This window comes from Anticarsia gemmatalis, chromosome 10, assembly GCF_050436995.1.
Source record: "Anticarsia gemmatalis isolate Benzon Research Colony breed Stoneville strain chromosome 10, ilAntGemm2 primary, whole genome shotgun sequence".
NCBI lineage: Eukaryota > Metazoa > Arthropoda > Insecta > Lepidoptera > Erebidae > Anticarsia > Anticarsia gemmatalis.
This window is the reverse complement of record NC_134754.1, coordinates 3,443,794-3,467,242: the sequence shown is the minus strand read 5'-3', so window position 1 is coordinate 3,467,242 and position 23,449 is coordinate 3,443,794.

Here is a 23,449-nt window from a genome sequence, read left to right as displayed (position 1 = left end):
CTCCCATCTTGGAAGAAGGTTTCGTACCTTTTTTAGATGAAAAAACTCTAAATTTTAAGGAAGTTTCGGATCGTCTTCTCAAAATTAACTTACAGTCGGCTTTTACTATTATTCGGTATTGTCTGTTCGTTCCTAAATTTACCCATGCCCTCAGATCCTCACCTTTTTGGCAGAACCTATCACCCCTTATTAAAATTGATAATGTCATTAAAAACATGTTGTGCAAAATTTTAAATGTGGCCCTGGACGACCGAGCATGTAGTCAAGCCTCTCTACCCATCCGCTTGGGTGGCCTCGGCGTCCGCAAAATTTCCGACATTAGTCTACCTGCGTTCTTGTCTTCGGTCCACGACACGGAAGAGTTAACCAGGAAAATTCTAATTCCTACACTGGTTGACTTTGAAGTGTCGTGCAAGACCGACGCTGTGAACGTTTGGAAGATGACCGCTCCGTCTACTGATTTACCCCGAAACCTGTCCTCCCAGAGACAGTGGGACGCGCCGCTCTGCGGGTTGGTTATAAAAAACCTTATCAATACTTCATCCAATCCCGCCGAGCGTGCTCGCCTGTTGGCTGTGGGAGAGTGGGAATCGGGGCTTTGGCTTCAGGCACTCCCATCGTCCAACGTAGGCACGAAGTTGGACGATGCAACTTTTCGCATCGCCACTTGCCTGCGTTTAGGTGCTCCGAGTGTTTCTCCACATCGTTGTCACTGCGGGGAAGCTGTCGACCGTCTTGGGCACCATGGTCTTTCCTGCGGTAGGAGCTCTGGCCGTATACCCCGACACGCACACCTCAACGACATCATTCGCCGGTCTCTTGCCGCCGCTGGAATGCCAGCCATCTTAGAACCTAATGGGCTGGCGCGCGACGACGGGAAGAGGCCGGACGGTATGTCGTTGATGCCTTGGAGGATGGGACGGCCTTTGGTGTGGGATGCAACTTGCGTCGACACCCTTGCGCCGTCTCATCTTCTAAGGACGGCCAGTGCTGCTGGAGCTGCTGCTGCGGCTGCCGAAGACCTCAAGCGGCGCAAATACAGTAGTCTTGTTGGCGACTATGTGTTTGAGCCGTTTGGGGTCGAGACGCTGGGACCATGGGGCCCTAGCGCCCACTTACTTTTTAAGGACATTACCAAACGCCTGGTCGACAGTTCTCGTGACCAGAATGCTGGCGTTTTCTTGGGACAAAGATTGAGCATTGCCATACAACGTGGCAATGCTGCCAGCATTCTGGGAACGTTCCCGATTGACAGCGATGTGGAAGAGTACTACGACGCGTAGTGCGCTTCCCATGTTTTTTTTTTTTTTTTTTTTTTTCTCTTTTAATACTTGTTTCTTTTATTTATTTTTTATCTATTTGTATATATAGTAAGTTTATTGTTGTTAATTTAAAATGTAATTGTAAATATTATCTTCTATTATACATAAAATCAAATAAAAATAGAAAACGTTCCTAATTATTAATGATCTTATAAATTACAACATTGTCTAGGAGATGGACTCAGTTTAGTCTAAGCAACCAATGTTATGCAAATAACAAGAATATTTAGTTGACTAAACTGGTTGTATATTCGTCTCTTATTGAAAATCACTTGTCAATAAAAGTTTGTTAAAAGTACTTAATACCAGTTGAGTTTTATTTACTGCTTGTCATTCTTTGTTTTTGAACTTCTTTCCTGTAAGTGAGACTTATTTCAGTTAAAAAAACTTCCTATACTAAGTTATTTCCCATGCAAGTTCATTGCCTCACGTACACAAGAATATTAAAAAAGCGTAGGTTAAACTTGTTAGTACTAAATATTTTAAACGATACTTTACCGCTTCAACTTTTAAGTATTGTATGAATGGAGTTTAGTAGTGCAAACTTTCTTTGAGACGTTTTTAAGTCTGTGGTCTACAAGGCCTCTTATACTAACTCAGCCTAGAATTCTTGAACCTTAACCCGATTATAGAATACGTCCTTTTTTCCTCAAAAGCACCGACATCATCAAATCCGAACCCGCACAATTCGTTAGCTATTCATGAGCTTGATTCCCTTTGTAAATATGTGTCATTACATTTAACCAGGGAGGTGATATAGCGATCGGAAGGGAATTTTTGATTTAATACAAATGGATGTATGATAACGACGGCAACCATTTTTATGTGACGTCACAATTTTGGTTGTAATGGAAGAAGATTCGTGTATTATTTAAATAGATGTATTTTATGAGGGTTTAACCTTGATAGCTATTATGTTTTATGGAGAAGTATATCACGGAAGGATTATGTAACAGATTGTTATGATTTTGCATGTCTGATTTGATACTAAATGGATTCGTAAAAACAAATCAAGATTTTATATTGAATGAAATAGTTTACAAATAAAAATATATCTCTTTCATTACCATTTTAGGATCTAACACAGGCAACCGTCTATATTAAAGCAAATTTTCTGTATCATAATAATATGCGCGACTTATGGGTGTGAATGAGGTAATAGAAGTTTGTAACGACTGTAGCAAGTGGCGTTCTTTGGCGTACCCATAATTATGGGAAAAGGGCAAAATTTTGTATAATATCTACGTATCAAATTACTAAATGTATTTATAATGGGGTTTGCTTAAGGTGCGTATTGATATTCTAACTTACTAACCGCTAAAGAAAATAGCTTTGACTTATAAACAAAAAAAAAAAGACTATACCTCATAGTATTATAACCTCACCCAATCCCTTAACAAAACAAAGCCCTGTCAAGCTACTCAATTTTTTACAAGAATTTACAAAAGGGACAAAAACAAGGAAGTTCCGGAGTGCCACTACAAACATCCTGCCTCGGCTTAAGCTCACTCACGTATGTGAAGTATGCTTAAGATTAATGTACCAGTCTCTTAATACAACGTGATTTTTGCCCGCTTTACGTGTGGGATTTTGAATATACTTTGTTTAGGAGTACGGGTGAGATAAATTTGTCTTTTACGTAATAAAAGTTAGATTTTTTGATGTTAATTATGTAAATCTCGAGATCGAAACAAAAGGTATTTTCTAGCTAATGAAACCAAAGTGGATTACAAGAAAAATATGGATTGTGTAAAGAGTTATTTTATCTAATATATTTGTTACAAATCAACTTTTTAGTACATAATATCTTTGTTTATTTAGTAATAATGCAAAAGTTTGGATATAAAATAACTCACAGACTATAGAAAAAGTTGCTTTTGCCCGTGGCGTTGTCTATGGCATAATATAAGCCACATAATTATAATCCTCTCTTACCAGCAGATATGGTTATTTTTATAAATAATAATCACTATAAAATACCACAACTCGCTGCCTCTTTTTAATTACAGCAACATAAACCCAACATTTGTCTCCTAGAAAAGTTTACTGGAACGTTCTAGAACCGGCTCTTAAACCGAAACAAAGACTTAAAAAAACCTCGCGAGAACCATCACAGCGGTTTTAAGCGGCGTTCGTTTTTTTTTCTTTACTAGCAGTTAACGCTTCTCTTGTACCCAAATGAAAGGAGAATACGTGTTTAATAGACTGCAGTTGTATTTTAAGATAAACCGCTAAGCTTGTTAAACTGAGAAAGGAAATCTGTTACTAGAGTTTAAACAGCGAATCGGGCTTATTCACGTCGTTATTGTGAGAAATTTGTAGAGAAAATACTGGGTTAAATGTTTGATAGTTTTTTAGTGCTGAGAGAAAATTTGGTGTGGTTTTAGGCTGAGAATTTAATACGAAATACTTTTATTTTTAATGCAGCTTGTTTCGAAATTAATGTTCGACTTTAGTAGGGTATATTTTATGGTGTTATAATGGTTACTTAGTAGCAGTCTTCAGTGTAGGAGATATTAGACAAAATAATATGAATGAAAACTTGACCTTAATGCAGTTTATAAGAATTTTTAGCTGTTATCTTCCAATGTTTAAAACGCATTTACCTACTTTAAAATGTAAAAGTACAGATTTTATTCTCCGATGTTTATAATCCTCTTCGATTGTATACGTCTGTAGCTACTCTCAGTGTAATCCGTACATCCGAGTTTTTATGTTCAACTTGTTTAATGATGTAACAACTTATACTACGTTTATTAATGTTTTTCCTTCTTTATGTCCGTTATTGGTTTGAATAAATAGTGCACTGAAAATGTAAGCCTCTTAAACGAGAAAAATATACACAGTCTTTTTATCATAGCTGCAGGAAATAACGATTACGATTTGCATTTAAGCGTGTTTTCGAAGAATATGAAATTGTACGAAATGTTTTGTTACAAAATTAATTTGTGGTATGAAATTTATTTTAATACTTTCATTCAAATAGCCTGAAGTTTTGCAAAATATACAGAATCCATTTGAATTCTTTTATATTTAAGTACCTAGAATAAATATTCACGTACGATAAAATTGCGAGCTTACATTAGAAATACACTCTATATTACTAGTTACGCAGTAATTTAGGCGTCTACTCTTCAAACTCCTTGTATTGGTGAGTTTTTCGAAATAAAGCACTAATATTTCTATCAAAGTTCAATAAAGTCCCACTTAATAAAGGAAAAACGTAAAAGGACACGTAAAGAATTCATCTCACAAAAAATCAAGTGATTCCACTTCCGTTGACGACGGCACTTTCAAGACATTCCGGATTTATATGAAAGAGATGAATGGAATTTAAAACACTTTTCTTCTCGGCACAATGTGGAGATTTTTTAATTAAAACTTCTACGTCAAATCTAAGGTTAAAAAGTTCGCGCTCGGAATACAGCTCGATCGAAATTGTAAGGAAAGAATAGAATTCTGATCAACTCAAGAACTACTTACTTTGATATAAGAAATTTAAAAGAGCGTGTTGAATTGAAAGTTTTAGCTATATCACTTTCGAAACCATATACTATATACTTACATAATAAGCGGGTGTTGGATTCGAATCCCACCCGGGCAAATATTTGTGTGATGAGCACGAGTATCTGTTTTAAGCCAGGTTGTTACTGTATCTATATGAGTATATATTTAGAAGTAAGTATATGAGTATGTTTATCAGTTATATGGTTAGCATAGCTTTGCTTAATTTTGGAGTCAAATGACGACGTATGGATTGTTGAATTATATTTATTTATAGTTTCCTTTCGGGAACTATGTAGAAAAAAAAACATATTTATGGTACAAAATCATGCAATATGATTTCATACACACGAATTCATTTCTCCAATGCCATCTAGAGTCCCCGGATATTCCACTACAATAGCTTGTTCCTCTAATTTCCATACAATTGTCCGTTCTTCACATCTGTAAACCTTATTTTTTATATCACAAAGCCTCATTGTAGAACAAGCCCAACAAAATATCTTTTAGGTTCGAGTTTCGTCCTTTTTATAACCTCTAGGGAAAAGCAACGTTTTTCGGGCATCACTGTGAAATCCGTATTTGGGACGAATATACTCGTATATGCCATTTAGGATAATTCGTGTACGGGCTTAACGATGTTATTTTGGTTCGGCCAAAGTCAAATTCTTGAAAAGGATCTGTGATTGTCGGTAAAAGGTTTGGTTTGCTATCTTTTTATTTTTACATACTAACATATTTATTCCGAATATAAGATATAACATTGGTGAATCAGTGAAAATCGACCTACCGTAATACTGTTTACAAAACAGTTTTAATAAATGAAAAACATGTTTATTTTTAAATAAGTGCCAGAGTTACGTTCAGATTACTCGAAAGTTGTAGCATATGTCTCGGACTGTACGTATGTACTTAAGCATTCACGTCTGTGAATACAATTGTATAAGCTGGCAAAAGTGTCCATTTTCGTCTGGCTCTGAGATATGCGGCAAAGTATGGTATAGGGTGACGCACGAGGAAAAATCACCCGTCGGAGTAGCTGCTAATTAAAGTTATCCTAATGGTGGATTTTGTTTTACTCCTCTACATATCTTTGGTGGAAAATCAGCCTTATATAAATGCCTGATCCACCTTCACGAAAATTATCGTCAAAGATTTCGTTAAAGAGACTAAAATGTAAGTAAGTAGTAATGTAAGTAATGTAAGTAGCTACTAAAATGGAACACTTATGAAATCATTCGACATCAAAGTAATTCCATAAGTGTAATATCTGTTGTACAGGTTGCGTAAAGGTTGAGTGAGTAAAATTGTGGAAGATATGAGCTTGATAAGGTCAAGTTTGTAACGTAAGAGTAGGAGTAGAGTACTTTATGATTACGCGTTATTACTATAAGTAGTATAAGGATAAATGTGGTAGCGTATATTCGGAAATCGATAGATTTTTTTATAGGAACTGTCATGTCGAAATTTATTGTTTGAGAATGTCAATCGCTATTCACTTTGGTTATAAGTAATGGAAATTTGTATAAATGATTGGTTGAAGATCAGTTAGCTTAACAATCTGCAGCTCGGGTCAGTTCATAGGCAGGTAATTGGAGGCTAAGTTGTTCTTGAAATACAAGTCTAACTTTATTAAAGATAAAAATAGGTAGTTTACGTGTCTAAGATCCAAACTTGCACCGCTAGATCGAAAAAAAGGTTTACAATATTACGATCGTATTGAATAATAATGTATACTTATAGCTTTATTATTTTCTCCTTTACTTATAAAACTACTACTTCACATTCCATTCATACATCAAAAGCACTCTTGGAACGTTTTAATTACTTCATAAAATTTAAAACGCTGTACAATCGTAGTTCTTGATTTATATATTCAAGTTGGAGCCATATTTCTAAAGTTTTCACGCTCATATTATGAGTACAGAGAGTGGGTAGATATTATACTTTCTCTTGAAGTAGTACGTTAAGTCTCGAGGGACTTAAGACTGAAAGGGGAACTGAGAATTCTTGGCTTAGGGTGGTGCGGCACTGGTCTACCAAACTACTTGAACAATACCGCTACATGAACGATATTAAGGTCCGCTTGGAAAGAATTGCAGGGTGCGACGGCGAAGGTTATTGCGCTTCAATCGCCCGATTAGTAGAAAGGTGCACCGAGAGTACTCTACATTGGATCTAAGTTTAGTTTGCTTTTAAAATACCCACTTGTTTATTTGGCGATATCTTTAACTAGACGTATTACGATTATTAGGGCTTCTTTGAATCTTCAGGCAAAAAAATTGTCTAGAGAAGCGGTTCCAAAAATAAAATTTCGTCATCACTCGGAATTTTGAGATTAGAGCCATTCGACTGATCGGCACCTCTAGTGCATTTTTAAAGAACTTATTTTGTCATGTTATCGTCAAAAAACGATGACATCAAACGATCATCGGTGTTATCTATAGTTGATAAGTTAAAGCGTTGTGAACAAAAAAACTCGATTCGAATACGTGTCGTAGGTACCTATTACAAGTTATCCATTCTCCAGGCGTTCAATATGTAATTTTCTATTAGCAGTGTTGAACCACCTTTAGTTATACGAGTCTTAGTTCCCTGGGACTGCATGCAGGTAGCAACTAAAGTGGAAGTATTAACTTTGAAGCGAAGAAATACTACGGATTATTGAAGTTAAATTGGTTCAGATGTTGAATTTTTATACTATTTGAACTGGGACTTTGTTAGATTAAGTATGGTTTAAGTAATCTTTTACAATGTTATTAAGTTAATTTATTCATTTGTGGTCGCTTAGTACAATAGGAAAGTCCCGGTAGGTTTTTCTTGGCTCTATAAATATTTGAAACTTAATAAGAGGGAATGTGATTAAATATTTAGTGAGGAAGTTAAGTGTACTTGATATTTTTTCTTTAAAAAAATGTTTCCTTATTTAACTGTATAATAATTCATCCTGCTAATATTATAAATGCAAACATTTTGAAGGTTTCATATTAGATTTTCAGGTGTTTGCAGTTTTTCTGCTTAGTAACTCTTAAACTACTAAACGGATTTTGAATATATTTGATAGGTAGTCCGAATTAATAGGACTTTTTCAGGCGGGTGATGTCTTTAGCAGAAGCTAGTAGGTAAATTATGAAGCTTTAACTTCAACTAAGTCGGCTTAAGTTAGAAAATTGATTACATTACGTTTAACCTGAATTCCTTGGTTGATGATATTCAGAATTAAACGTTTGAAAGTGCTGACAAATTAATTAAAAATCAATGTTCGAATTCATCACATCATTGACATCAAAAGAATCTAATCACGGGTGAGTGTTCCAATTAATTGGAGTCCCTAATTTGATTACGTCATAGCCATTTAAGCTCACCTGTCTTTTTGAACTTGTAGGTATGTATAAGAGATATTTAAAACTCGATACTTTTTTTGTAATCTAGTAGTTTTTTGATGTAAAAATCGTTTTAAAGTCTAAATACAGGCGTCGTGTTGGTAATGAAGAGAGAATATGATTAATTATATTATTATAATGCCCCGAACGCAGATTAATATGTAGTTAGTACGAGGTCTTAAGTTTGAATAAAAATTAAAGTACGATACCCTATTCGTTTGTATAATATTCAATTTCGCTTATAACACTTGTAGTGTCATAATAAACGAGTCGCATAGTAACATCACGTGTGGAAGTCGCGAGAATTTAAAATAGAGGATATAATATTGTTGATCTGATCTTTTTAAACAAAAATCAATAGTTAGTAACACTGCAGTCATTAAATATTATACCTAGTAATAGTAAAGTAGTACTTCATATTTTCAAGGTCTCTTAACATAATAACAGATATTGGCTAGAATTTCCCTTATTCTTTATTCTTTTTGTTTGAAACAATATATTCGTATTCATATCGGACCACAATTTTTACGGTTCGGTGAGTACCTACAAGGTAAATAAAAAGATTTGAGACAGAGATTTTCTGAAAATAGGCTGGATTTCTGCGTCACAACTCCTAATACTTTATTGGGTTAGAAATGTAGATGTATATTAAAACGGAGATTTCTTCTATGTTGTTGTATTTTTTTTTATAGATTATTAATGTTAAAAATAAATACATAACAATTATTCAGTGTTCTTTGAGCGATAAATAAAGTCTTTGGATTTTTATTTTCTATACATTTGTTTATTCAAAATATTCGTGTTAAGTCCTTGATAAAAATATACATATTTACCTAAGCAGTTGCACGTATAAAGTTTTTATGTTGGCATAATTGTTGCATGATCATATTTTAAGTTCATCTTAAAATATCATTGACTTCTGTCATCATGACAAAATCAGCAGATGACATTTTGTACATAAAACTGGAAATAACACCAAAAAAACAGACTATGGGAACGCGAAACGAATTGATGGCGAGTTACCATTTGTATTCATCGATATTGGCGTTGAAATTGCTGGGAATGGCTGCCTTATCTACGTTCGACCCGTGTTGCGCTCCTGGCAAAATGCACCGCGCTTGTATCAGTGATCTGAAGCATTTGACGCCTTTTTGGCTAGTGTCGGCCCTTTACGTGATGTCATCACCTGATAAATGTACTGCGGTGAATCTTCTAAGGCTCTACGTAGCAGCCAGGCTCGTTATAGCTTGCAGTTACATGACACGACTTCCAAGGATAGTGACTGACATGGCTGTATGGGTATCGTTCGGAATAACTACGTTTATGGGCGTTTTTATTGCTTACAGTAACAAAGACGCACTGTAATGCGTTTGCGGAATACCTATAAATCAATCTTTTGTTTACTATTTATATGGAAATCATTATTTTGGTATTATACTTTTTGTTCCCTTGTATTATTTGTTTTGTCTCTTATGAATAAACATAACGAAGCAATCTTACATTGAGGTAAAAGACACTCATTTTAAGGCATACTGACCTACATAGGTCAATCTTTTTATTTTATTTACTGTGGTAGATTCTTACGAAATGATAACATCTCACAAAAGTTCACAGCATACTGTCTCTGTTTTAAGAACATGCGTTTATACTGAAACAGAAAAGGACAACAATAAAACTAATTCACACCCTTCATAGCAGCTCATAATAATTACATCCAATCTCAAATTCTTGTGGCAAATTTCCTCACTTATTATATTCATCCTGCCTTTGTTTATCTCTGCAATATTCACTTAATTTTACAATGTTGTTCTGGAATAGGTATTTAATTAAACAAAGAGATTTACCCAAACGTTCAACGAGCATTCTGCGCAATTTTGAAAGGGGAATGATGCTTTAATTTTAATCATTTTTTAATGAAAATCGAGCAATGAAGATGTTACAAAACGTGTGTCTCGTATGTAAGTATGCTTTTATAAAATTAAGGTCAATGAAATAGGGGTTTGTATGTATGTGTATTCTGATTTGACTAGAAAGGTGTGTAAAAATAAATATTGAACACTTCCTACGGGCTTAACTTTCCTATGAGCTGGTTGACTGCCCTACAATACCGACGTGACGATTGGCTCGGCAATAATTAAGAATCTGAACTATAAGATCAACTTTGAGGAAATAAAGATACCTACCAAAATATTGATATAAAATACCAGCTTAAACAACCTTCAAACATTTCCCTGAAAACTTTCTTAGCTTAAGGAAACTGAAAGGAAAAATGGATTTAATATTTTTGTTCAAGTCACCGGATGAATGCGGATTACAGATTCGCTCAATTGCTTCCGTGAGTGGCACCTTTGGTACGACATCGGCATACGTATGAGCTGTGATACAAAGTAATGCGAGAATTGTGGGAGAATATCTTCGAAAGCAGTTCCCGGGGTTCCCACAGTTCCTTTGCACATCAAACAATAGTTTTGATGTAGACGTGTTTTTTGTTTATTTAGGCTTAATAGTGTTAAGGTTTGTTCAGGTGGAAATTATTAAGGAAAAACTTCGTACTGCTTTACAATGATCTCAATTTAAGTAGTTAATATTTGAATATATAACGATCATTGCATTGGTAGATGTCGTATTGACCACTTCTCCTTATGAAATAACTTTGTTACTAGGTGGTGACTGGTTGACAATGGACATACATACGTCGTTTAATAGTTGTGAATATTACACGTCAACAGAGTTCCCAACAAAGCTAATAGAGAATAATGAGCTAGTATTTGGAGGTTTACCGGCAAATGTGGGTTTTGTACTAAACGGCAGTAAAACCACAACACGCAAATTGTAATCATTTCGACAAATTACCTATTGTATTTCCACATTCATTCATTCAGAAAGCTCTCTGTTTTGTTAATAAACCACAGTAGTAAACATTTGAACTGTTTTCCGTATAGCTTTTAGGCAGATACCGTATTACAATATAACTTTTGAATGAGATTTTGAAATCACAAGACCACCCTATTGACACTTCTTATCAACGATATCTAAAAATACTTTTATGTATTCTTAGAAAATATATCGTTTTTTCCGCAAAGAAACTTACATGAACATAGTAACATCCGTCTAGAAAATGTTTTCAAAAGCATCACAGAAATTCACCGCTGAAATGACCAACGCAAACTTTAAAAGTACCATCCGGGCGACCAGATTCCCATTTTCAATTCAATTCAATTGTAATACGGTTATATCAATAATACAAAGTCGGTCGTTTCCCTACACTCGCGATTGAATTGAACACAATCTAAAAAGCAATTTCCTTTCCGATTTAGTTCCTTAAAACGAGTCACTGCGTCTTTGCACTGCTGAATCAAACAAGTCGGTATTTGATTTGTATGAGTTGATTTTATAGGGCATTTCGATAATAGTAAACGACACACAGAGCCATATAAATTGTAATAGAATAGGAGACAATGAGAGCGAAATCTGTGAATACAGCCGGCAGAGGTTTTGTTGCATATCCGAGGATGATTATCATTCTTGAAGCTGTGTACATTCTGAACAGACTAATTCCATTTTCTACTGCTGGGTTTGTTGTTACGTAGAATGCACCTATTATCCAGTGCGGGGCTAAATTCTTCAATTCAGATAAGTAAGCTCTTCGGATAGTATCGGGGCTCGAGAAGATCCCTTTCCGCACCCATGTCACTGCAGCCATCGGACTCAGGGCAAGTAATTTCATTGCGAGCAGCGCGGAATGTACCATGTATGTTTGTGTTAGCGGGTTATCTAAAGTTATTGTGATGGTCATCACTGAGGAACACTGATTTTGTTTTAGATTCACATAAAAGTAAGGAAAGCTGAGTAAGGGGTGATTGCTAATCCGTTTTAATAATAAATATAAATACGATGTTAGTTTATTTACAATAATGCAAATACAATTGTCAATTTGGCAACTCATTTTCCATTCTTCATAAATCTGAACACAAGTAATTTGGCTTTACCTCTAATATAATGAAATGAGAATTAATATATTGTCGCGCTGAAATATAAGACAAAGTTCGCGTTGTTTGAGCTCGGAGCATTAGATGTGTGAGAAAATTTCATTAAACGTAACAGACATGAGCTTAATGGTACAATGAAAGAATATAAGACATGTCATTTCAAAATAAAGCAGCTTGCAGTGAGACTTAATTTGTTTAACTAAAGTTTTGGCAGTTCCATATAGTTCCACATTTCATACTAGATATTTTCGCTATTTCTATAACTATTTTAGCGATTTTTCAATGAATGGACCTAGTTCATCGATAAAGTATTTAGATTCCTGTACCTACTTTACCCACATAATTATAGTTTATTTAAGCTGCTTGATCGATCCCCAAATTACACCAAAGTATTTCAACAAAAAAAGGATTACAAGCAGCTCAAGGAGTTATCAACTAGCCTATCGAGTATTTAGTAAAAACATCTGTTTCGGACAGTTTTATGTCCTCTTAAAGAAAAAAAGGTTGCGTTTGTACGCCTCAAAGTGGTTGACCATCACGAAACCCCTTGCTTTTATCACAGAATAAGTTCTGTGTTTTACAGAGCCTTTGCAATAACGTTCGTTCATTACTCTTTTAAGTACTCTTCTACATAAATTATTAAATCCAATTTCGAATTAGGGCCCTCAAAATAAAGGTCCTTTTTTCATTAAGTAGATAAAAGCAATAATAATATAAGTACTACGAAACAAAGACAAAGATCTAAAACGAATCGAGTTCTCGGAACACCTAACTTTGTCATTTTGACTCGCGACTTTCAAAGATACAATAAATACGTTAATGCTTTATCAATTTACAATAAGCCTGTATAATTTGTTTACTTTGAGCTCGTCTCGTAAAGTGTTGTTTACACTAGTTAGGTAACAATTTGTATCTAGACTTTAACAGTAATTTAGGACAATCCTCATTTTCATCTGAGAGTAATTTAAGAAGATCTTTATCGAAAACTTCGGCGAATTCTCAGCTTTTCGCACAATGAAGTTGTTCCTCGAAACTTCTGGAATAAACTAGACGAAACAAGTAACTTCGAAATTCATTTCAGTATTTCAACAACGAAAAGTCTTCGCTAAACGGTGGAACAAAGAAAAATACAAAATGATAAAGTTTACAATATATTGACAAAAATGTACATGATTTTTTCTGTTTATAGCCGTATAAATCGTGGGGCACACTGTTCTTATGAATTTCAAATGCACGGACGTTTTGCGGAGCTATTCCGGTGCCTTTACAACGCTTTTCTGTAAGTATACACAACCCAACCGGCCATAAAGCTTGTTATTGAGAACGACACACAATAAGCGAGTTCCTTTAGTCTCCTTGGTATTTTTTCTAGGTAACCAATGGCTATTATAAATCGGGCTAGGACGTACATTCTTAGGAGGCCTACTGCGTTCGCCTTATCTGGGTTTGTTGTCAAGTAGAGAGCCGATACAAGCCAAAATGGAGTAAAGTTCTTGAGATCACTCATATTTGCTCGTCGTATTTTCTCCGGACGACATACGATTGCAGCTAAAGGCGATAGAACAAGTAATTTGAGTGCCAGAATTGCGGAGTATAGGAAATAGGTTTGCATTAAACTTGCACTTGGTAGTGCACAAGACATTACAGCTGTTTCCCTTTTATTTCAATAGTAATTATCATCAGAATAATAACGCTAAAATGAAAAACCAATAATTATGATGACACGTAAATGTCAAACAAACCAAAAATTGTTATAAGTTTTTTGTGGGAGTTAAAGGTATCAAAACATTATTCCAACACATTATCTCTTTGCAAGTAAATAAATAATAAATAATAAATATCATTGGACAACTCACACACGATCATTTGATTCCAAACTAAGCAGAGCTTGTACTATGGTAACCAAATAACTGATAAACATACTTATATACTTCTAAGTACATACTTATATAGATAAATTGACATCCAGGCTCAGAACAAATACTCGTGCTCATCACACAAAGATTTGATAATAACAATAAGTTTGTCATCTACTAATAGAAAGATATAAAAGTACGTATAACGTGCCATATAATTAGCGTGATGTGCGGTTATATATTATGGAATTTAACCATAGATCTTAAACACATTTGCAGTGTATTCCGCAATAACTAAGTACAGCGCAGTTTTAAGTAGTAAATTATAGACATTTTATCGTCCCATTATTTCAGTATAGCTAGAAATTCCCCTCGCAATATTTCCGATCATAGAGGAACGTACGAGCCATCCATTTGGTTGGTAATTGAAATCTATAATGTATTAGTTATCCGCCAGGGTATGCCACTTCTAGAACGACTTGTGGTTTGTGTCGGTTACAGCGTATGATAAAATGAATTATGTCGATCTATTTACTTCATAATGTATTGCTAAGTACGTAGGTTGTAACTGGCAAGTCTAGAATCGTATTAGTCATATCACACATTATTTATTCATGTAGGTACAGCTTCGACTATCGTCAGTAAATGATGTCCTTTAAAATAGTTCTTGATATAGAGTACTAAATAGGAATCTTGGTTTTAAACAATAGAATAGAAAATAAACAGCTTATTATAATTAAATTAGTTTAAAATAAACATACCACAGATGTTTTAACTCAATTATGCCTGAAAATGTTCCAAAATATAATTGAAATTTAGAAGGCTTACAGAACTTAAAATTAGTAAAAACATTTCTTCAAACAAGTTAAGTAAAAGATTTGATATTAATTGAAATGGAACATCAAAACGCCGCAAAAATACTTGTAGACGAGTTCGTAAAGACTTTTAATTTTACCAAACTATAAAGACTTGAATTTTCATTAATTAACCTGGAGACTCAATAATTAAGAGTCTTTAAGTCTCAAGATATCAAAGTGTTAATTAAATTTACTTATCTTCATTGTTTTTGGGACACTTTTCAAAAGGTTAGTTAAGTTTTTGTACGACTTTAATTTATAAGTGTCTCGAAAACATTCGTAAAAAGGCGCTTTTTAAACAAGATACTTAATTTAAGAAGATAACTTAACGCTACTAACTACTAGCATTGAGTAAATTGGTTATATTTTTTAAGACGCGGCGACGTATTCAACATTTGTAAGGTATTTCTAGGTGTAATTAAACCTTAAAGTACCTATAATAATAAATATTGTCTGTAAATAGATTTAATTGGACAGTATAAACATTCACCCGAAAAGCCTTTAGTAATACTGAGTTTTTCGTACTAGTAGAGTCCTCATTCAATTGAATTTTATAATGCTTCATTAAACTTTATTCGGAGAATATACATACAAAATGTTTATATTATGCAATATTATGTAACGCATTTCGTTTTTATAATATTCCAAAAGAACAATGAATAAAAAAGCCTTTATTCTTTTTTATATTACTTGCTTATACGAAATTACAACTCAACATTTTACTCCAGCCAGTTACATTTCAAATTTTGCATCAACAGCGATAACACTGGCAGTCATACCTTGAGGAACATTTGGTGATAGCCTCATCTCGACCATATGAGTTCTCCAGACCCTTTTAAGATTACTACTTAAGACGGCGGAGCGGCTTGAAGGCATTTGGAGCCAACTCCGAGACTGTTATGAACCTCTTTATTGGCCGTACGTGACTTTTCATACGTGTGTGCAAGTTTGAAAACGGAATGATGTGTTTTTTAAGTTTTCTACTTTTTTTTTATTTCACGTATTGTTTTTCTTTTTTTCATTTATTGTTGAATGAAAAGTTGATAAGAAGATGCCCGTGAAGCTTAAGGGGTTCGTTTATAAAAGTATTACAAGACCAGTCCTCACGTACGGCAGTGAGACCTGGGCCGTTACCCAGGGGCATGTCCATACCATCCAAGTCGCAGAAATGAAAATGCTCCGATGGATGTGCGGCGTCACCAGGCTTGATAAGATTCGCAACGAGTACGTGCGAGGAAGCCTTGGTGTACGGGATATCGCGGATAAACTGCAAGAAAACAGGATGAGATGGTATGGACATGTTAAAAGGAGACCACCTGATTACGTTGGCAACCGGGTACTGGAGCTGTCCGTCCCCGGAAAAAGACCAAGAGGGAGACCCAAGACCACGTGGACAGAAGTGTTGCGGCGAGATATGAAGGCATCTGAGGTTGAGGAAGACGACGTCAAGGATAGGGCGAAGTGGAGGAAGAATGTAAGGAAGGCTGACCCCACTACCATATGGGACAAATAGCCAGGAAGAGAGAGATTGTTGAATGAAAAGTTATGAGTTGTTAGTTTAGCTTATGATTATTTTGGTATTGTGTGTATTTTTATGAAAGATTTTCCTTGCCATTTAATTAGGAGCATTTTTTTTTATATTTCAGCCAATTTTGTATATTATAATGTAAATGTATTTGTATGGATTAGTAAGTAAATAAAAGTGTTTTTACATTATCGGCTGAAATTTTATTTCCAAACACCTGTTTTGATACAGTTCATATTATTATCTTATTATAGATCTGAAATCAGAATGTGAATAATTTCTAAGGTGAATAAGTAGAGTGAATTTTAAGCCAATTAAAATAACTACATAATTATAAAACGTCATAATTATTATGTATCTGTGCAGAGATCTATAAAAGAACATTAATTGGCTACATACATTTATTAACTCAAAAATAACTGGTAATTACGAACGACTTTAATTTAATTAAAATATAAGACTTCAATATCAATTTACTCGATGAGATTCTTATGAAGAGCCTTCGGGAATTTGCGCGGGATTTTTTATGTTCTCATAACATATAAACGCTCAGGGGAATATTGTGTTACTAACATGCGTGGTTTTAACTTGTCTAATTTAAACGCATGTTCTGTACATTGGTTGTGATATTGCTACCACTACGTTGAAGTTAGTTAGAGAGAGATTATTACTTGTTTTTATTTAAATGCCTCAATGTCTTGGACTGAAATATACGACTGCTGACCACGACAATTCGATTCACGGGTCTAACAAAATGCTGACTAGTTTTTTCAATTTGTCTTAGAATGTTATTAATTGTTAGAAGCCCGGTGTCCGGTAGTGTTAACCCTGTCCGTCAATATACAGCAGTAGTCGTTATCCATACGAAAAATCAGGACTGCTTCCGTGGCGCAGTGGTTTAGGTTGCCACGCCGCTACCATTGCGTCGGGAGGTCATGGGTTCGCTTTCCACACGGAACTATTATTTGTGCGATCCACATTGTCTGAATTTGTACATTACGTATGTACGAACATTGAACTTTGATTCTGTTGTTTATATGTTTGTAAAAGTCCCCGCGACGCAATGGCAATTCTTAGTTGCGGGAGTTGTCTTTTGAAAATTATGCTAACATTTTTCGAAGGCAGATTTGAAACCAGAAAAATAAACCTATTATAGTCGTACATTGAACTGTTCCTTACAAAACAGCATTGTTATTAAGAGACGCTATAGGCATCATAATGTGTTGCCTTTGCCAAAACGTGGAGTAAAAACGTCCTTGACATGGGAACGTTAGGCAGATGTTACAAAGACCTCATTTACTAGAGTAACAATATGGAATATAATATTTATGTTAGACTAACATAAATTAAATTAAGTTGGACTAATTAAGATGTATTTTGACAAAATGTTTAGATTTTTTTCGAGTATTACGTGATACGTATAAGTTTAGATGTTTAATGTATAGATAGGTATACATACATACCTAGACTTAAGTTTATTTTTAAGATCATATAAGTCGGTTTCTGTTCATACGACTTATACTGACCTATAATGATAGATTAGTATAAGAAAAACACAAATAAAAATTGATAAGTGAATGACTTTTTGAAAAACTTCTTTACAAACTACATTTTAATTTGATAGAAACTATTTAAAGCTAGCTAGGGAATTTCCATAATTTCTAGGCGGAAATACCAGACTTTCACTAATGCTTTAATTAACAGTTCCTAACAGGTAACATAACAAAGCAATTGTCATCTAAATAGGTACAAATTCAATATTCGCTGTCAATTTAATAATTACATGTGTATTACGAACGTCAAAAGCAGGAGGCTACTAATTATTAATTAATTAAAATGTATGTGATTAGCTTTCAATCTTCACGTGGAACTTCAAAGCGTATTAGAAGTTTTCGTTAATATATTCGATTAATAATGCAGAGGAGTGTTATACATACAAGTAAGAAATGAAATAAATAAATCAGAGCTAAGTGAGCTCATGTTTTTGTTCCACTTCTTTCTTTATGGTATTGCTAATGTGGTATAAGGTTTTTGAATCGATTATTTCTCTACTTTACCTCTGACTATAGCTAATAATGAAAAATATGTTCATACGTACATAAAATCAAACCTTTTTCCTGTGGGGGTAGGCAAAGACCAGAGAATGCCACTTGCTACGATCTTTACTAATATCCCTTACTTTATTCATATCCATACAACTAGTCATACAGGAACACAAAAATATGCATACCTATTTACCAGAAGCGAAAAATTTTTCTGTTCATTGACCGATTTTTTGTTGATTTTAACGTAGAGCGTTTTCATACGCGTTGTTATTATCCATTAAATAGTAAACAGAAATCTAATAATGTGTAATTTGACACTAGAATATTCGATAACAATTCGAACTCATTATTTATAAAGTACACACACGATCAAATCCGACACGGCGTTGCAATCGGATCCGCTTATCAATAATCCTAAATTTGAACCAAATAATTACTAACGAATTAATTAAATATGTAATTTATATGTATTTTGTACTAATGAATTTCAACCGTGGTTTGTTATTAGTAGCTTTATATTGTGGCAACTAATTCCTAATTAGAGAGTGGAAATACAACATGTTTTGGCAATGTTTGACGTGAATTAATATGTAACGTTTTCGGATGTGATGTCGAATGCAGCAATAATTTGATACAAAATAATCACGCCTTTGCAGGCTTGCAGCTGATGGGGTAAGGGTAAAATGTACACATTGATAGCAAATTGCAGCAAAGTATTAGAAAATTAGAAAAAATCTATTGAGACATTTGGCGTCCTGTTTATTTCATCAGTGATAGGCAGCAAGGGCACAGATAAGCATCATTTTATTTAATAAACTTACTACTTCAGTGGTTAAAGGAATCTTTTTTATAAAGCTTATCCTTATGGTGTCCTTTAACTATGGAAATAGTTGAAGTACAAGTTTTTTACGTTATACTGAATATGCGGAAGTGGTAGATTATTTATAATAAATAATCAAAAATGCTGTAATACAATGAAACATATTATTATCTCCAAAGTAAACGATTTAAGTCGAGGTTAGACAGTAATTGAACATTACAACGTATAATATCCGTTTAAACATCCAATCACTTGTACAATGATTCAATCTACGCCAAACATCAAAGAAATTCAAAAGAATCCTAACAAAAAGATTCATTGTCCCAAACATCTTTGTCAACCAAGAACACTTTAATAAAAATCTCAAAAAGGGGTAATAAGATATCGAGAATCCAAATTGACACTCAGAGACACTTTGAAATCTTTATTATATCAATCTGTGAACGCGGTGACTGGTTAGAGCTGACCCCTCGGGGTCATATTGGCCGTTAGATAAAATCGAATGGAGCATATTTCACTGTCAATCCGTATTAGACCTTTTATGAACTGCGTATATCTTCACTCTTGTATGTGAGACAAGGATGGAATACGTGCGGAGACGATTTGATGTCTTTGAGATTTTCAAGTTTTTGTGTCTCGCTCTAAGGAAATATTGCTAGGTATTCAGTTAAATTATACGCATTGTAGACGAATAATTCAAGAGGCGTAGTTTTACGATCTTCAATTTACTCTGCATCAAAAATATAAAACCTGAATAAAGTCCGCTTGCCGCGTCTGTCTATTTGCAATAAACTCAAAATCAACTATACAAATTTTCACGTGATTCTCGTCAAGAGATAAGAGTTCTTGTTGAGGTTTGAGCCTAAAGTAACCTGGGTGAAGCGGGAGCGGGCTGCTAGTTCGTTTTATTTCGGCTTGACCAATATTGCAGTATAATATAACAATAGTAACAAAAACATCCTTATTGAAAAATGCCAAGATACGGGCATAACCACACAATATTATCTACGAACGTCCATTTAAATTCAAGCACCCAAGTTGTAGTCTCTCCGGTCGTATTTGGAAGCCGACAACAGCGCTTAAACTGGGGTTGCCTCTAATAGGGGCGTTAGAGACAATCGAAACGTTTGTATGCCACACACTGCTTGTAATTGAATATTCGGTTGCAACTGTCATTTGTACGATTATTGACTGTTTGTGTAGTTTTTGTTTAAAATAGGTGTTTGCTAGTTTGAGTTTACAGGACTTTTCTATCTGATCGAGCGATCTGATGTTAATGGCAACAGATACTCCGGTATGGGTCTTTATAAATAAAACACAGTGTTATTAGAACTTAAAAACTATCACATTCAGGTTTATTATTACTTATCTAAGAGACAAACTAACGGTATGCGCTTCAGCGAAATCTGTGGAATGCCCAAATATACAAATTTGTAATTTATCTGGTCTTGAAACTAAGACGGGCAGATTGGATACAGAAATATTGGACTTAAAACTACTGTGATCAACTATTTTGCATCACTCAACAAGACATAAACGATTTGTGAAAGAAAAATAATACTTTCCAAAATAAAGACTCAGTTTTATAGTAAATTCTGTATAGCAAGAATATCCTTGAGCCATTCGAAGCTAGAAGTGTCCATAATAAGAAGCCTTGCGGGCAAACAGCTTATGCAGTCCACTTGTATTTCACAAAACATGGTCCCCTGTCCATTTCACGAAAGGAACACAGGAACTCGGTTAGGAAAGGTGTATGCCCGACGGTCACGGGTCAGCCTTGAAACTCGGCTTAAGTATGGATGCAAATATTCGCGTACAACATTAGGTATGTATTAAACAATCCAGTGAACTCGTGAGATTCCGAGAAACGTAAGGAATTTAGGACCACGAATGTTTACGTGTGTTAGTGGTTTTGTTGATAGATTTTAGTATAATATGGTATATGTTATACTAAAATATAGTATAGGCTATCGTTGTAAGATATGATGAGCTGTTAGACTGTTTCTTGGAAAATTATGAAGCTGTAACATTGATTGTACGTAACTTTGCTATTTAGTAATTGCGCGATTAAAGTAGACATATTTAAATCGGCAGAAATAAACCCTTTTGTTGGGTTGTTGGGATAATAAAACTTCTATTACTTAAGCTTTGCCTCTATACTTACATTTCAATTTCATCGGTCGTTGACCCTAAATAAAACCTACGCCTCACTTCAAAGCGGCATAGCAACGAAACCTAAAACACTAAGCCTGGGGAACCTAAAAGCTTACATATGGTAAAAACCTTCATACCTTTTATAATGACGACCCTAATCAAAGCAATGGACGTAAATTCTACCCGAGCTTAATGATGGATTAGCCAACTTACCTTACCCATATCAATCCTATAGTTTCCTACCTATGCTAACGTTTTTATTGCGCCAGTTATATTGTTCTAAAAATGAAAATGTTTAGTCGCACAAAATAGTTTAGTTACTGTTGAAACACGTACAGTTTGGACGTAATAATAAAAGTGGCGATGTTGCACTGCCATAGATACATTTCCGAAATGTGAAATATTCTGGGTTTTGTAAGTTGTTAAAGTCTTTAAAGTAAAAAGGAGGATCTCAGTTTTGATGTGTATGTGTGTCCGCAAGCGTTTGGCTGAACTGACTGAATCGCAATAGCTGAAGGGCGGTTTTTAGAAAAATATTTTTGCTGAAAATTGTTAATAAAATCGAGATAACCAGTAAAAAATCATTTAGGAACTTAAATCCGTAAAATGGTACGCATGATATTTATCGGCTAGTAAATACCGGTCTTTTTATTAGAGCAATAGCCAAATTAAACGTCAGCTTAAAACTTTTTTTTATTTACTTTTAGCAACCAATATTTTTATTTATGTCCACGTAAAGTAAAAACATATAGCAACTTATAAATATAAAAACGACGTTTACATCTCTTCTCTTCTATAATTATCTATTTAATTATACTTTTTCTAGCTCTTGAAAGTATGCAAAGTCCCCAGCCCCACTTGGCCAGTGTGGTGGACTCAAGGCCTAACCCTTGCCTCATTCCCGGAGGAGACCCTTACCCAGCAGTGGGACATTAATGGATAAAATTTATTTATTTATTTGATTAAAGCATTGTAAAGACTAATAACTACCGCCATGGGGCTGTTAAGAAGTTCTTTAAATGTTTGCATATTCAAGATGCCGTTTTAAAAGGTCAGAATAACCTAAGCTCATAAAATTTTCATACAGCTAATGAACCATTGGGAATTTAATTTTAGGAAGTTACCCTCGATTTTTCCTTGTTTTCTTAATTATCAATTATGATAACATTGAAAGCTTTCCCCAAACAGTTTTTGAGTAAACAGTTTGTTTTGTACATAGAATTTTACATTTTAATATAAAATGTATATAAAACGATTTTCTGAACAGTGGAATAAAAGATTATCGAAAAATTCTTACCTTAATACAATTTTAATCCGGAATAAAGTTAAATCCTTTGTTTTATTTTTACAAACTTAAAGCTCCCGTATTTATATTTTACATTTATAGGATCCGTTCTTAAAGTATCGAAAACTCAGCATACCCAAATCCAGTTATCACATACAAATCAATAATTGCTCTCAGTAACCATCATCAGTCTAGCCTTTCTTTCAACTATCTTGGAGTCGGCTTCCAGTCTTACCGGATATAGCTGTACACCAGTATGATACTTGGAGCGACTGCCTATCGGATTTCTACAACCCAGTTACCAAAGATACAACAACCCGTAACCCACAATTTAAAGTGCCAATCGGAACAAAAAAGAGCTCCGTATTTATAATATATGGCCCCCCATCCACGGTATAATCTCGATAAGCGTAGCTTAACCCGAGAGATCGATCGGCCGTTGTTGCCGAGCCACAGAAAACAAAGTTAGTAACCAAGCAAAGAAAGCAAATAAAGACGTACATATTTTCTTTTCCACGTATTGTGTAATAATGATCTTATATTTCAATATACGGAGGCAAGAAGTAAGAAGTCCTAAAGACAAATACAAGAAGATTTATTATAATGAAGAATCCACGAACTATTTATCTTCTATAACGATTCAATATAGACATATTGGTTGTACATTTCTGAACAGATGTTCGGTACAATATCCAGTAAGTCTAGAAAA